This window comes from Schistocerca piceifrons, chromosome 9 (genome assembly GCF_021461385.2).
Source record: "Schistocerca piceifrons isolate TAMUIC-IGC-003096 chromosome 9, iqSchPice1.1, whole genome shotgun sequence".
Taxonomy (NCBI): domain Eukaryota; kingdom Metazoa; phylum Arthropoda; class Insecta; order Orthoptera; family Acrididae; genus Schistocerca; species Schistocerca piceifrons.
In genome coordinates, this window is record NC_060146.1 from 147,917,861 (window position 1) to 147,931,321 (window position 13,461).

General features: G+C 39.3%; 1 protein-coding gene across 1 annotated transcript in view; it reads right to left on the bottom strand.

Annotated features, from left to right (window-relative positions):
• Positions 1–13,461, bottom strand: part of LOC124717374 (eukaryotic translation initiation factor 3 subunit F) — a 50,658-nt gene that overhangs the window by 12,616 nt on the left and 24,581 nt on the right. The window lies entirely within an intron of this gene.

The following is a 13,461-nucleotide window of genomic DNA, read 5'->3' on the forward strand; positions in this document are numbered from 1 at the left end:
TCGGAGCAGATTCTGTCCCGTTTCGGGTGGCTAGCGGAAATGGTAAAGACTGCCACCCTTGCTTCCAAGATCAAGGCGGAGCTTACCACCTGCAGCATCGTCAACAGAACTGACTGTGGAGCTTTGGTACACAGCCAAGTAGAGGGTCTGAATCAGAGGATCAGGAGGTTCTATGACTGTGTAGGCTGCAGATTCCTTGACTTGCACCATCAGGTGGTGGGTTACCAGGTTCCGCTTAACAGGGCAGGAGTCCCCTACACACAGGAGGCAGCTACACGGGTAGCGGGGGCTGTGTGGAAAGGACGGGGTGGTTTTTTAGGTTAGAGGGTCTCAGGGAACCACAGAAGAGAAGTCCGTCTAAAAACATGGCAGATAAAAAACAGTAAGTTAGCTGTAGAAACGATTGGTATTGTAGTAGCAAACTGTTGTAGCTGTGTTGGGAAAGAACCAGAGCTCCAAGCCCTAATAGAAAGCACTGAAGCTCATGTAGTTGTAGGTACAGAGAGCTGGTTAAAGCCGGAAATAAGTTCAGCCGAAATTTCTTCAGACGATCGAACAGTGTTCAGAAAGGATAGATTAAATAGAGTTGGTGGTGGAGTATTTATTGCTGTCAGAGGTAGTTTGCCTTGTAGTGAAATTGAAGTAGATAGTTCGTGTGAAATAGTATGGGTAGAGGTTATACCTGACAATCGGACTTAACAATTAATTGGATCGTTTTACCGACCCCCCGACTAAGGGGACATAGTTGCTGAACAGTTCAAAGAAAATTTGAGTCTCATTTCAAATAAGTACCCCACTCATACAATTATAGTCAGTGGTGACCCCAGCCTACCCATCATATGCTGGAAAAATTATATGTTTAAAGCCGGTGGCAACCATAAAACATCATCCGAAATTGTACAGAATGCTTTCTCAGAAAATTATTTTGAACAATTAGTTCATGAGCCCACTTGAAGAGTAAATGGTTGCAAAAGCATACTTGACCTTTTAGCAACAAATAATCCTGGACAATAGTGAGTATTGTGACGAATACAGGGATTAGCGACCACAAAGCAGTTGCTGCTAGGCTGAATACTGTAACACCTACAACCATCAAAAAGTAACACAAAGTATATCTATTTAAAAAAGCTGATAAAAATGCTCCTAACACCTTTTTAAGAGACAGTCTTCACTCCTTCCGATCTGATTATGTAAGTGTGGAAAAGCTGTGGAATGTTTTCAAAGAGTGTGTATTGACAAAAATTGAGAGATATATACCACATAAATTAATAAGTGATTGTACTGATACCCCATGGTACACAACACACGTCAGATCGTTGTTGCAGAAGCAACAAAAAAAGCATGCCAAATTTACCAAATTTAAAAGAATGCAAAATCCCCAAGATTGGCAAAGTTTTACAGAAGTTTGAAATGTGGCGCGAACTTCAGTGCGAGATGCTTTTAATAATTTCCACAACGAAATTCTGTCTCGAAATCTGGCAGAAAACCCAAAAAGATTCTGGTGATACATAAAGCATACCAGTGGCAAGACGCAATCAATACCTTCATTGCGCGATAACAACAGTGAAGTCACTGATGACAGTACCACTAAAGCAGAGTTATTAAACACAGTTTTCCGAAACTCCTTCACCAAAGAAGACGAAGTAAATATTCCTGAATTCAAATCAAGAACAACCGCCAAGATGAGAAATATAGAAGTAAATATCCTCGGTGTAATGAAGCAGCTTGAATCACTTAATAAAGGCAAGGCCTCGGATCGAGATTGTATACCAGTCAGGTTCCTCTCAGAGTATGCTGATAAAATATCTCCATATTTAGCAATTATATACAACCACTCGTTCACAGAAAGATCCGTACTTAAAGACTGGAAAATTGCTCAAGTCACACCAATACCCAAAAAGGGAAGTAGGAGTAATCCGCTGAATTACAGGCTGTATCACTAATGTCGATTTGCAGTAGGGTTATGGAACATATACTGTATTCGAACATTAAGAAGTACCTCGAAGAAAACGATTTATTGATACACAGTCAGCACGATTTCAGAAAATATCATTCTTGTGAAACACAACTAGCTCTTTATACTCATGAAGTAATACGTGCTATCGGCAGCGGATCAAATTGATTCAATATTTTTAGATTTCCAGAAGGCTTTCAACACCATTCCTCACAAGCGTCTTCTAACCAAACTGTGTGCCTACAGAGTATCACCTCAGTTGTACAATTGGATTCGTGATTTCCTGTCAGAAAGGCCACAGTTTGTAGTAATAGACAGAAAGTCATCGAGTAAAACAGAAGTAATATCCGCCATTCCCCAAGGAAGTGTTATAGACCCTCTATTGTTCCTGATCTATATTAACGACATAGGAGACAATCTGAGTAGCTGTCTTAGATTGTTTGCATATGATGCTGTCATTTACCATCTTGTAAAGTCATCAGATGACCAAAACGACTTGCAAATTGATTTAGATAAGATATCTGTATGGTGCGAAAAGTGGCAGTTGACCCTGAATAAGGAAACGTGTGAAGTTATTCACATGAGTACTAAAAGAAATCAGCTAAATTTCGATTACACAATAAGTCACACAAATCTGAAGGCTGTAAATTCAACTAAATACTTAGGGATTACAATTACAAATAACTTAAATTGGAACGGTCGCATAGATAATATTGTGGGTAGAGCAAACCAAAGACTGCGATTCATTGGCAGAACACTTAGAAGGTGCAACAGGTCTACTAAAGAGACTGCTTACACCACACTTGTCCGCCCTATTCTGGAGTATTGCTGTGCAGTGTGGGATTCGCATCAGATGGGACTGGTGGATGACATCGTAAAAGTACAAATAAGGGCAGCTCGTTTTGCATTATCGCAAAATAGGGGAGGTAGTGTCACAGACGTTATACGTGAATTGGAGTGGCAATCATTAAAACAAAGGTGTTTTTCGTTGTGACGGGGTCTTCTCATGAAATTTCAATCACCAGTTTTCTCCTCCGGTTGCGAACACATTCTGTTGGCACCCACCTACATAGGGAGAAATGATCATCACGATAAAATAAGAGAAATCAGGGCTCGCACAGAAAAATTTAAGTGCTCGTTTTTCCCACATGCCATTCAAGAGTGGAACGGTAGAGAGAGACAACTGGAAAGTGGCTCATTGAACCCTCTGCCAGGCACTTTACTGTTAATAGCAGAGTAATCACGTAGATGTAGATGTTGTGATTTTACTGTTTCCTCTTCGTTTATTTCTCTCACGTCAAATGAAAACAAAACAAATTTCTGTGGCCAGAAGCTATCATGTGAATTAAAATACATTCACATAATTATGGAAGGCTAAAATAAGTTATTAGTTTTAGTTTTTATTTTATTCCCACCTTTCTAACAGTCAAGTATTAATCACCTTGCAAAACAATGAAGTTATTTTTGTCGGTTTGCTAATGAAATTTGGCTTTTATTAATCTTTTCCATTGAGGTGGTTCATTTATTTGAAACGAAGGTTTAATTCGACATCTTTAGTTTCAACTGTTCGCTGCATTTCAAGTGCACGTTTTCACCTTCTAGCACGTATAGCATTATGCTATAATAAAGAACCAAACATGAAATAACACAGTACTGGTATTCCAAAAAAATTTAGATCCGATCCTGGACATACAAATGTGCACTTTAAGCTGAATTATGCATTTTAGTATGGTTCACGAAATTCCCACATGGGGTGTAAACTGGCTTCCTTCCCCTCCTTGGCAGCCATGTTCCTAAGGGGCCCCATTATGAGCCTAACACTGGAGCTCCCAACCACCAGCAAACCCACCCTCTGTGAATGCCCAGATCTTCTGGGTCGAGAAGCTTCCTCTGGAACAGGGTGGCTGACTACATCCGGGTCAGAGACATCGTCAGCCACAGATAACTCCCAAAACATGTTCATCAAACGAAGCGGCGAGGCCTTATGATCGGCCCCTAGGAAGGTTTTTCGCTGCCTGCCAGATGGACCGATAAGAGGACATGTGGGGCATGCTTGACGTCCCTCGCATTCCCACGTTCGATCCCCCACAGTGACACCCCTTGGCAGCAGCCTCAAGCTGTGTGACGGAAGCCAAAGCAGCCTGGAGCTCTGAGCGAAGGGTCGCCAACTCAGTTCGCATCTGTACACAACAATCACAATTCCTATCAATTACTGCAGTCACTCTTGTTTGAAGGTCATAAGAATATGCAACAAACGAACGGTGTACTTGCCTTATTAGCAGCGGGAAATTGAAGTGCTCTCTCACTGACGGTCTAACCGACACTGAGCTGTTCTAACCAAACAAACAAAAACCTGTACGATACGAGGGTTGATAGGCAGGAACTAGCGGTGCGCTCTCGCTGACGGTCTAACCGACACACAATCACGCGTCATGTGGAGACTACCTACCTCCCCACTACAACTCAGACTGCTCCGTGTATCAGTCCCGGATCTACAATATTTCTGATGTTCTCTGATAACTGATTAAACAGAATATTTGCCAGAGACAATGATAATATCAGACTGTTTCTCCACATACAAATGTCTAAAAAAACGAAGGTTTCCAGCTCCTTACCGTCAATCACAAACTGACTTTCAAATGCCCAAAGACAGGGCCTACTCAAATACCACACATGGCAGATGTGTTACCATTAAATGGTCCCTGCACGACACAAGACAGTGCAAGACATTATTCGATATCTACCTCTTTGAATGTGAGTGGAAGAAACAAAACTGAAATGAGTCAGACTTGTTTTCATGTGCTGTTACATTGCTTCTTTTTACTGGTAACTGTTATCCTTAAGACAAGCAGCAATTCCATTAAAATTATTGGTTGCCATAAATACCTGACCATTTTTCACAATTATATCAGTTACTATGAAGTGTAAAGTTTGGATGTCAAAGCGTGCTCCTGAGTTGACAAAGCCAACGAATCTGAAAGCTAAAAAAAATCTGCTTGTAGTGACAGACTGAAAGCTTTGCCCAAGATCTAAGTTAGTTTGGTTGTGAGTTAGCAGTCAATGAATCTGAAAGCTAAAAGTCCTGCTTATTGTGACAGACATAGCTGTAGCTTAGCCTGCATTCTAGGTAAGGTTGGGATGTGACAATTTTGCTAACAAAAACTACATTTATAACATTAATATATGGAAATGTTTCATTGCCCCCCCCCCCCCCCTCTCTGCACGTGTGTCAAAACATGTTGAATTACAGTGTTGTGCTGATGTCGGGCCCTAGTAATTCAGCTTACAGCTTACATTCCCTACTGCAAGCAAATGAGGAGAATTACATTAGTAATATTCATTGTCACAGATATTTAATTCCTGCTTTCTGAACATGTTGCGAATTATGAGGCCGTGCTTACGTGTGATTGAGGAGGAGATTGGTGTTTAATGTCCTGTTGACATCGAGACAGAGCAAAAGCCCGGATTAGGGGAAAGATGGAGAAGGAAAGCGGCCTGCCCTTTTGAATGAACCGTCGCAGCATTTGCCTTAAATGATTTATGGAAATCATGGAAAACCTAAATCTGAATGGCCTGACATGGGTTTGAACGGTCGTCATCCTGAATGCAAGTACAGTGTGCTATGCAGGACTCTAATAGCAAAAAGAATTAAGATGCTGTGGATAGTTTGCACATGCTAATTGTTGCTTCTGAAACGAACAGGTAATTACGCTCATAATCTCCACTGTCACCAATATTTCATTGCTTTCTTTCCCAAATATATTACAAGTTATGAAGTTAGAATTAGCTTAATGGCTAAGAGCACATTTTTAACTGCTGCAAGCAAAACCAGCAGCAATTAAATCAATAACCTTGATTATTCAGTAATGTTTCACTCTTTCTTTTTTCCCCGAGTATATTATAGGTTACAAGGTTGTCCTTAGGTTTGCAAATACTAGCACACTTTAAATAGCTGTGATTAAAACACAATGCAATTAAATTTATAATCCTTGTAAATAGCAATATTTCACTCTCTCTTTCAAATGTATAGCTTCGAAACACATCATCTACTCACTGTCTGCGTAACATCAACATCTTTCGGTCCCACCAGATCTCACAGCAAGTGCTGATAACATTTCTGCACGGAAACATAAGTATGCCACTTGCCCTATTCTAGAATCTCATCAACTGTGATGCGGGACTTTAACTTATATATGGATACAGAAAAGTTGAAGAACGAATTAATAAACCTTGTTTTCTAGCACGAGACTACAACTACAAGAGAAAAAAACCATTATGTGGACGGTTGTGGACGGTTACACTCCCCTACTGTACAAACTAAAGGATGCTATTACGAGTAAACATCCATATCTTGCAAAAAAGAATTCAGCCATGGTAACATTCTCCCACCAGCGTCACAATGTTACAGTAAAACTACGTAACCTTCACTCTGGACTGTTTCTACATAAATCAGATTTAGTGGGTGGATGAAGACTCACATCAAATGACAACTGAAGTTAGGACAGGGCCTTCTTTTGCACAGCCAAACAAATAAATTTTGGTTGGTAAGGGAGGTTGGTGTTTGGTGAGGGATCAAACAACGAGATCATCAGTTCGTCAACCCACGAGTGGTGCACTCAAAAATCGAGACATCCACTACGAACATTTTGTGATCTAGTCGGGAGATTCATAACAGTAAAAGCAAGAAGGCTAAAAACACAGATCGTCAATAATAAAACCAAGGTGAAGGAGATAGGGAAGTCAGTATGTGGGCATCCCCACGGCTCGGCAGGCGACAAAGTGTCCCAACCACAGCTGTCCCACGCCAAATCCACTACAGTTCAGAGCAGCCACTATTCAAAGAAGTGCAACACCTTGAATAGTATACTTGGCACAGCAAAAATGAGATAAACCAAATCTAAAAGTGATTAAAACACGTAAAAGAGGGATGAAAGATCAGCCTGGCCAGGGAACACCCAGACCTAGCATGCAGGGTGAGATGCCCCACCCCCAACCACTCTAGCCTTGCTGCCGAGGTAGATTAAAACTTAACAACTTGAGAATAAGAACCACTTTCATGGAGAAAACCGAGAACCAGGTTGTCCAAAGTCTACTCAGTGTGGAGAGCGAAGAAGAGGTATCATTCCACCAGATACAAGCTACTGTCTGTAAGGTTCCACAACCGTAATGTGGGGGCGGCTCCTTACAAAAAAATAAAAACTATGGGTTAACCAGGTACGATCAATTCCAAGACGACATAGGACTGTGGATTCCTTCCAGGAGAAGTGGAAGGAAGAGAACCATGCTGCAGTAGTCTCCTTGATTGTGCAGAGTTTACTAGATGGTGCAGTAGCCAACACGTTTTGTTCCACTTCTGAGAACCCAGAAATCCGCACCTGGAGTTGGCAAAGTGAACGGGGAGCAAGTAAGTGCATCTCAAGCCAAACAGTCGCGCAGTTCATTTTCTGGGCTACCCACACGACAGAGAGAAAGATAATTGAGTAGGCAGCACGACGAGTATAGCAAGGAGGACACGAATACCAGAGACCTAAGGGTGGCAAGAATAGCATTGTCCAGCCATGTTCTAAGCACATTTTCATCTGGAAAGGAAGGTCCTTGAAGGTTGTTCGATAGAGAGCAGAAAAGCTCAAACTCTGAGGGCGCAAGATCAAGTAATTATGCTGGATGTGGAATATCTTCCCAAAACAACTCTTGTACAGTGCCCTTTGTTTGTCTAACAGAATGTGGGCAGGCATTATTGTGGAGTAGCATCACTTCATGCAGTCTTCCCTGATCGTTGTTCTTGGACTGCATCTAGAAGAGGCAGTGATGTTACACCTCGTCATCGTTCCACCAGGTACATAACATTATCCTTTGTGGGTGTGCGTAGATCTCTGTCTGAGGAGCTGCTGCTTTGTTTGGGCTCAATCATTCCTTTTTTCCTTATGTTAGCATAAAGAAAGCGTTTCTCCCCACCAGTAACAATAGAGGATAGGAATGGCCAGTGTTGTTCAGGAGCCAACTGATGACGAACAAGCAGAGATGCATATGCAGCCACCTGGTGATTTTTGTGATTTAGGCTTAGAGCGCGTAGTACCTACACACCCGATGTTTGAATCTTCCCCACTGCATGTAAGTGTCGCCAGATAGTGGAATGATCACTGTTCATCACATCTACCAGTTCTCGAGTACACTGACATGGATCACTGTGGACTAATGCATAAAAAATGACAATCGATAAATAAACCCTAAGCATCCGGAATACTAAAACACTATGTACTTATGAATCAACATTATAGATGTACTGATTTACAAGGTGATTGTCAAATATTAAAGCAAATTATTATTTCTTAAATCTTTTATTTCCTTTTTTCAGACCAGTAACTTTTCAAAAGCCACTGAATAATGTGGCAGGCAGCTGGTTCCCTCAACACATGAAAATCCACACTGAATGTAACACTAATAATAGACAGATTTATGTATATTGCGTGTAAGTTCTCTGCTGACATTGTACACTAGTGCTTATGCATAGTCAAGATCTTTGGTTGTGTAAATATGTAATAATTATGTTAATTATTTTGGCATTTTAAGAAATTATATTGTAGCTGTACATCTGGTTTTATACGTAATACTCTGTGAATTTAATAATTTGTAAAAACTCCATATATTTTACTGGTCCAAAAGTAAGGAAGCTAAATGGAAAACCTGTAGTAAAGCCCTGCTACTACGGAAGTAGTATGGCGGGACTGGAAAAGATGGATTTGGTGTGTAAGGCACTTGATTCCTTCGAGTTCTAACTCGGGGTGTACGTGTGGACAAGGAAAAAAAAAAAAATCCTGGGTTTTTCCCAGTTAAAGAATACACTTTCTCCCGGGTGAAAAAATGCTTTTTGCATATTAAATGACACTACACTTTCCCTTGGGATCACAAAACTTATCAATCCTTTGAATGGTGAAGGTTTTATACACCAGTGTAGAACCTCTCGCCACTTTAGGAAACGAACCACAGAAAACGAAAAAGAAATGCATTTTGGAAAGAGCTTTGATGCGCAGCAACATGTAGGCTGCATATTTTCGTATTACGGAAGTATATAGTTGAATTCCACCAAACACAGGATGTTAGTATCCAAAGCATTGAAATTGAGATTGCAATGCGCTATAGTAAGCCAATCACAGCTCATTTCACGTGATCACCAGCCGATGATAGCAGATATTCATCGTGTTTAGATGGGGGGACTCTCAAAACCAGATTTCATAAACCGATCTTCCAGTACTGCTCCCAGGTGGCCATGTAAACATTTCAAAATCTATTCTTGAAATCAGGTTCTGGTTGCCCGTTTTCCAATTCCGCAATCAACTTTCACTCCCACGTAAACGCAACTGGTTTTGAAATGTGCTTGGGCTGTCATGTTCCATCTTATTTTTAAATTTTTTTGGGTAATATGGACAAAGTGGCTTTTTGTACAGCGAATGATAAGTAGAAATGCTAGACTAACTATTTACAATCAAATTGAAGAGAAATAATGACTGTGCTGACTAAATTAGAAACTGAAACAGCTGTTTTCCAGATGCCGTAGTTAACTGGCCTAGCAAATCCACTTCAGACCTTACATGCAAACACAACAATGAAAAACGGTTACCAAAATTCAGTTTTCGTCTTGCGCATGTAAAGGTAGTGATTCTTTACAAGAAAAGCTTTCAAATATACCACTTGTCTTTTTTGCATGTGACACACTTTGATACATCAAACAAATGTGCCAGTAAAATTTGAAGTAATGATGTAAATGCCTGGTCTTTTGGGTTCAAAATTCTTCTAAGTGGCTGGCCCTCAAAGTGTTAAGCTTCAAATGAAAATCAAACATTCTGTGATTTACGAAATTCGAAGCACGTTCGCACACGTACCATAACTCATATTGCATGTAATAAAATGTACTTTGAATGTAATGCTTGTCAAACGACCAATTGCAATATTTTCCCGCGACCTGTTAGAATTCATTTCAGCAGTTGTCAGAGAGCACTACTGTGCCTGTGCAGCAATGATGATGTAGGTAGCCCATATGTTTGTATGTGTATGCATTAAGAGATCTTACATTATGTCATAAATGAAACAGGACATCAGAGGATACTTCAAGGCCATTGGAATTTCGTAAACAAAACTAAAATGCATAATTCAATTTAAAGAGCACAGTCATATGCCCAGATTCACAGAGAAGTAGGCCCCAAGCTGATATTAACTTTTAAGTGCGGTTTTCAGAATGCAAATTTTCTCGAAGTACCAGTACTGTATTATCTCATGTTTAGTTCTTTATTTTGACATAATACCTTATGTCTCAAAAGATAACAATGTGTACTTTAAAGACCACAAACAGTTGACACTAGCCAATAGTGCTTCAAATAAATTGGCTGCTTCTACGAAAAAGATTAGTTAAAGCCAATTTTTTTAAGAAACTGACAAAAATAACTTCATTGTTCTGCAAGGCAATAAATGCTAAAAATGTGGAAATAAAATAAAATCAGCAAACAAACTAATAACATATTTATTTTAGCCTTCCATAATTATGTGAATATAGTGAAACCCCGCTTAAAAGGCGGGAAAACGTAAAATGTGGGAAATAACGTTTTAAGTTCTAAAAGTTAAATATAGGATACCCCGTTGCATTTTTGCACTTTATGTATGATATATGTACATAACAGGCATCAAAAGACTTGTCAGGAACTTTTTTATTATCTAATAAAGGTTTATTAAATAATAAAAACCACTGATGAAGCTGGAAATGGTAACTTTCTGGGAAGTAGAAACATTTGACTTAATTTCAAACATCGCAATTGATGTTTCTGGAAGCTTGCAGCTGTCATTCATTATTTAAATAATGAAATACTGCACTAGTTACATATTTTTTCATGCTTAACAATGCGTTTCTAGAATTTTTAATGTCAAACGTCACAATCGATGTTTTTGGAAAGCCTGCAGCTGTCATTCATTATTTAAATAATGAAATACTGCCATAGTTGTGTATTTTTTCATGCTTAAAGATGGAGTTTGAGAATTTTTTCTCACCTTCAAAGTGCAAATATGTACATAAGTATTTTGTGTGGTGTTTGAATATGTGTTATTCTGCCTCTCATGCATTGCAGTTCTCTTTTTGAGGTTATAAGGTAGTGTGTCTCCTCAGTTCTGTAGAAAATGACACACAAGCAAACTATCACTCTCACTGTTTGTGTAACATCACAAAAATAATACAAAAATACTGCACCTGACAATGAGAATAAATTTTTGAAACACATTGTGCTCAGCATGAAAAAAATACATAACCAGTGCTGTGTTTAAACTAAAAACATTTGAGCAACATAAAGTGAATAACAGCGTCGTCTGACGCTACAAGTGGCCAAACACCGAAACATGCCAAATATGGTTTGACAAATGTGCCATGATGATCACAACAATCACGAAACTGCATTTGCGCGGTAGAGAGTTTGGAAATGGTTGTGAATGGTCATGATATCTTTATTCAAAAGAACCTAGTTACTTCCAACAGCCATCAAAGCCAAGTAGTGTGTCGCAGTCACGGGAGATATGGCACAAATTGTTGCAACTTTTATACGTTTAGCGGTTGAAATCCGCTGAGTATAGTGCCCTGGTGCTAAGAAACTTAACCACATAATATTTGTAAACACTACTGGATGGCCAACATGGTTTTTTTTTTCCTCCCCCCCATGACGAATATTTTTGTAATAAATTATGGGAAATTATAAATATTTTGTTGCAAAATCGGGTGCAAAGTAACAGTTTGGACATAGGAAATTTAACGGGAACAATAAAAAATGTCGTAAACGACAGGAAAACGTTAATTCTGGGAACGTAAAAGAGGCGTTATACTGCATTTTAATTACTTTATAGCTCCCGGCCACAGAAATCAGTTTTGTTCTTGAGAGATGTAAGCCAAGAGGAAATAGCAAAATCACTAAACGTAAACATAGTTCACGTGGAGAATACCCCTCATCTCACCACAACTCAAGACTGCTCTGCGCAAGCGCGAATCAGGCAGTTTGAGTGCACCAGAAAAATGTTTCCAGGTAGCATCTGGCTGCTTGTTGCTACTGCTGATACAGCCCATGTCTAGTTGCCTTGGGTACAGCCAACAGCCACACATCAAGCAGCCAGAAGCAGGAGAAGGTACTGCTCATAGGCGACTCGACTGCACATGCACAGAAACTTGGTGGAAACTGCTCAAACGAACCTAATGTTAACCCTTGTTACGTTATGGCCATCAGAAGCAGTTTGTTGTTACAAAGTATTCCATGGTCTTCGTCCTAAAGCCTTTGACACATTTTGGTGATGGCAGACACTCTTGTGTGTGCTGTGTTCTGTTGCTGTAAATGGCACATTTCCTTTGCAACTTAAGTTTTATTTTTTCCCCCTCATTGATGTTTCATTGCTGCAGTATTATATTGCAGCATATCAGTTCTTACCAGTAAAAACTACAAAAAATGAACTAAAAACTAAAACAATGAAAAATTCCAGAAATTCTTAAAAATTACAGAGTTTTTCCCAGTTTTCTACCGGATGAAAAAATTTCCGGGTTTTCCTCGGATTTCCCTGTTGTCATGGAATGCGTACAACCTGTAACTGTGATACTGAGTTGTAAGCGGCAGCCTTGGTCAGCTATTGTGGTTAATTTGGATGTATAAACTGAAGTAAGAGGAGCTTGCAAGCATGTAAATTAGCCTAGCGTACAACCAGGGTGTGGCTAAAATCAAGAACCATGGTTGCTTTACTGCCAATTTTATAGCAACTATAATTTGCCACAAGTGCCACCACCTTCTGCAGAAATGTTGTGTGTACATTAGTAAAGGATTTACTTCACATAATTTTTCAACTTAAAGTTTCCTTTCATAGAGAAAGTCTTCCATTAAATACGAAGCTGCCATTAAAATAATCAATGACAAAAAGTAAAGTGCTTATATCCATCAGTAAGTAAAAATAATAAAGAGACAACAGTATTATTTCGCTTTCAACAGGTCCGTAAACTTGTAATTGTTTGTTTCTTTGTATATGTTGCTTTAAAGTAGTTTGTGAAGTTGTGTAGTCATTTACAAAGCCAATTTGACAGAGTCCAACGAGAGACTAGTTGCTAGGTCCTCTTGTTAACTGTTGAATTAATTTTGCATTTTTCATAATTTTGTCTGTTACTATTTACAACTGATTATGGTTCTTCAAACCATACCAGTTTGAGTGACCACCAGAAGCTACTTAACTTGTGTGATAAATGAAAGTAACGACTCCTCCTGAGCAAGTGCAGCAATCAGTACAATCATTTATTCTGCGCCAAATTTTTCCTTATAAATAATCACTGTACTGCCCATTTGTATAGAGTAACTTCATGTGCAAATTGCTGAAGCCCATAGTAATCAGTACTAGTTCAAATTATGATCTTTTTTGTTAGAGTTAATTAAAATAATAGTAGTTCATGCTATTGCCAGACAGACTTTGTTAGTAGGTTCATATACCCTTCTGCATTTGTTCATCAT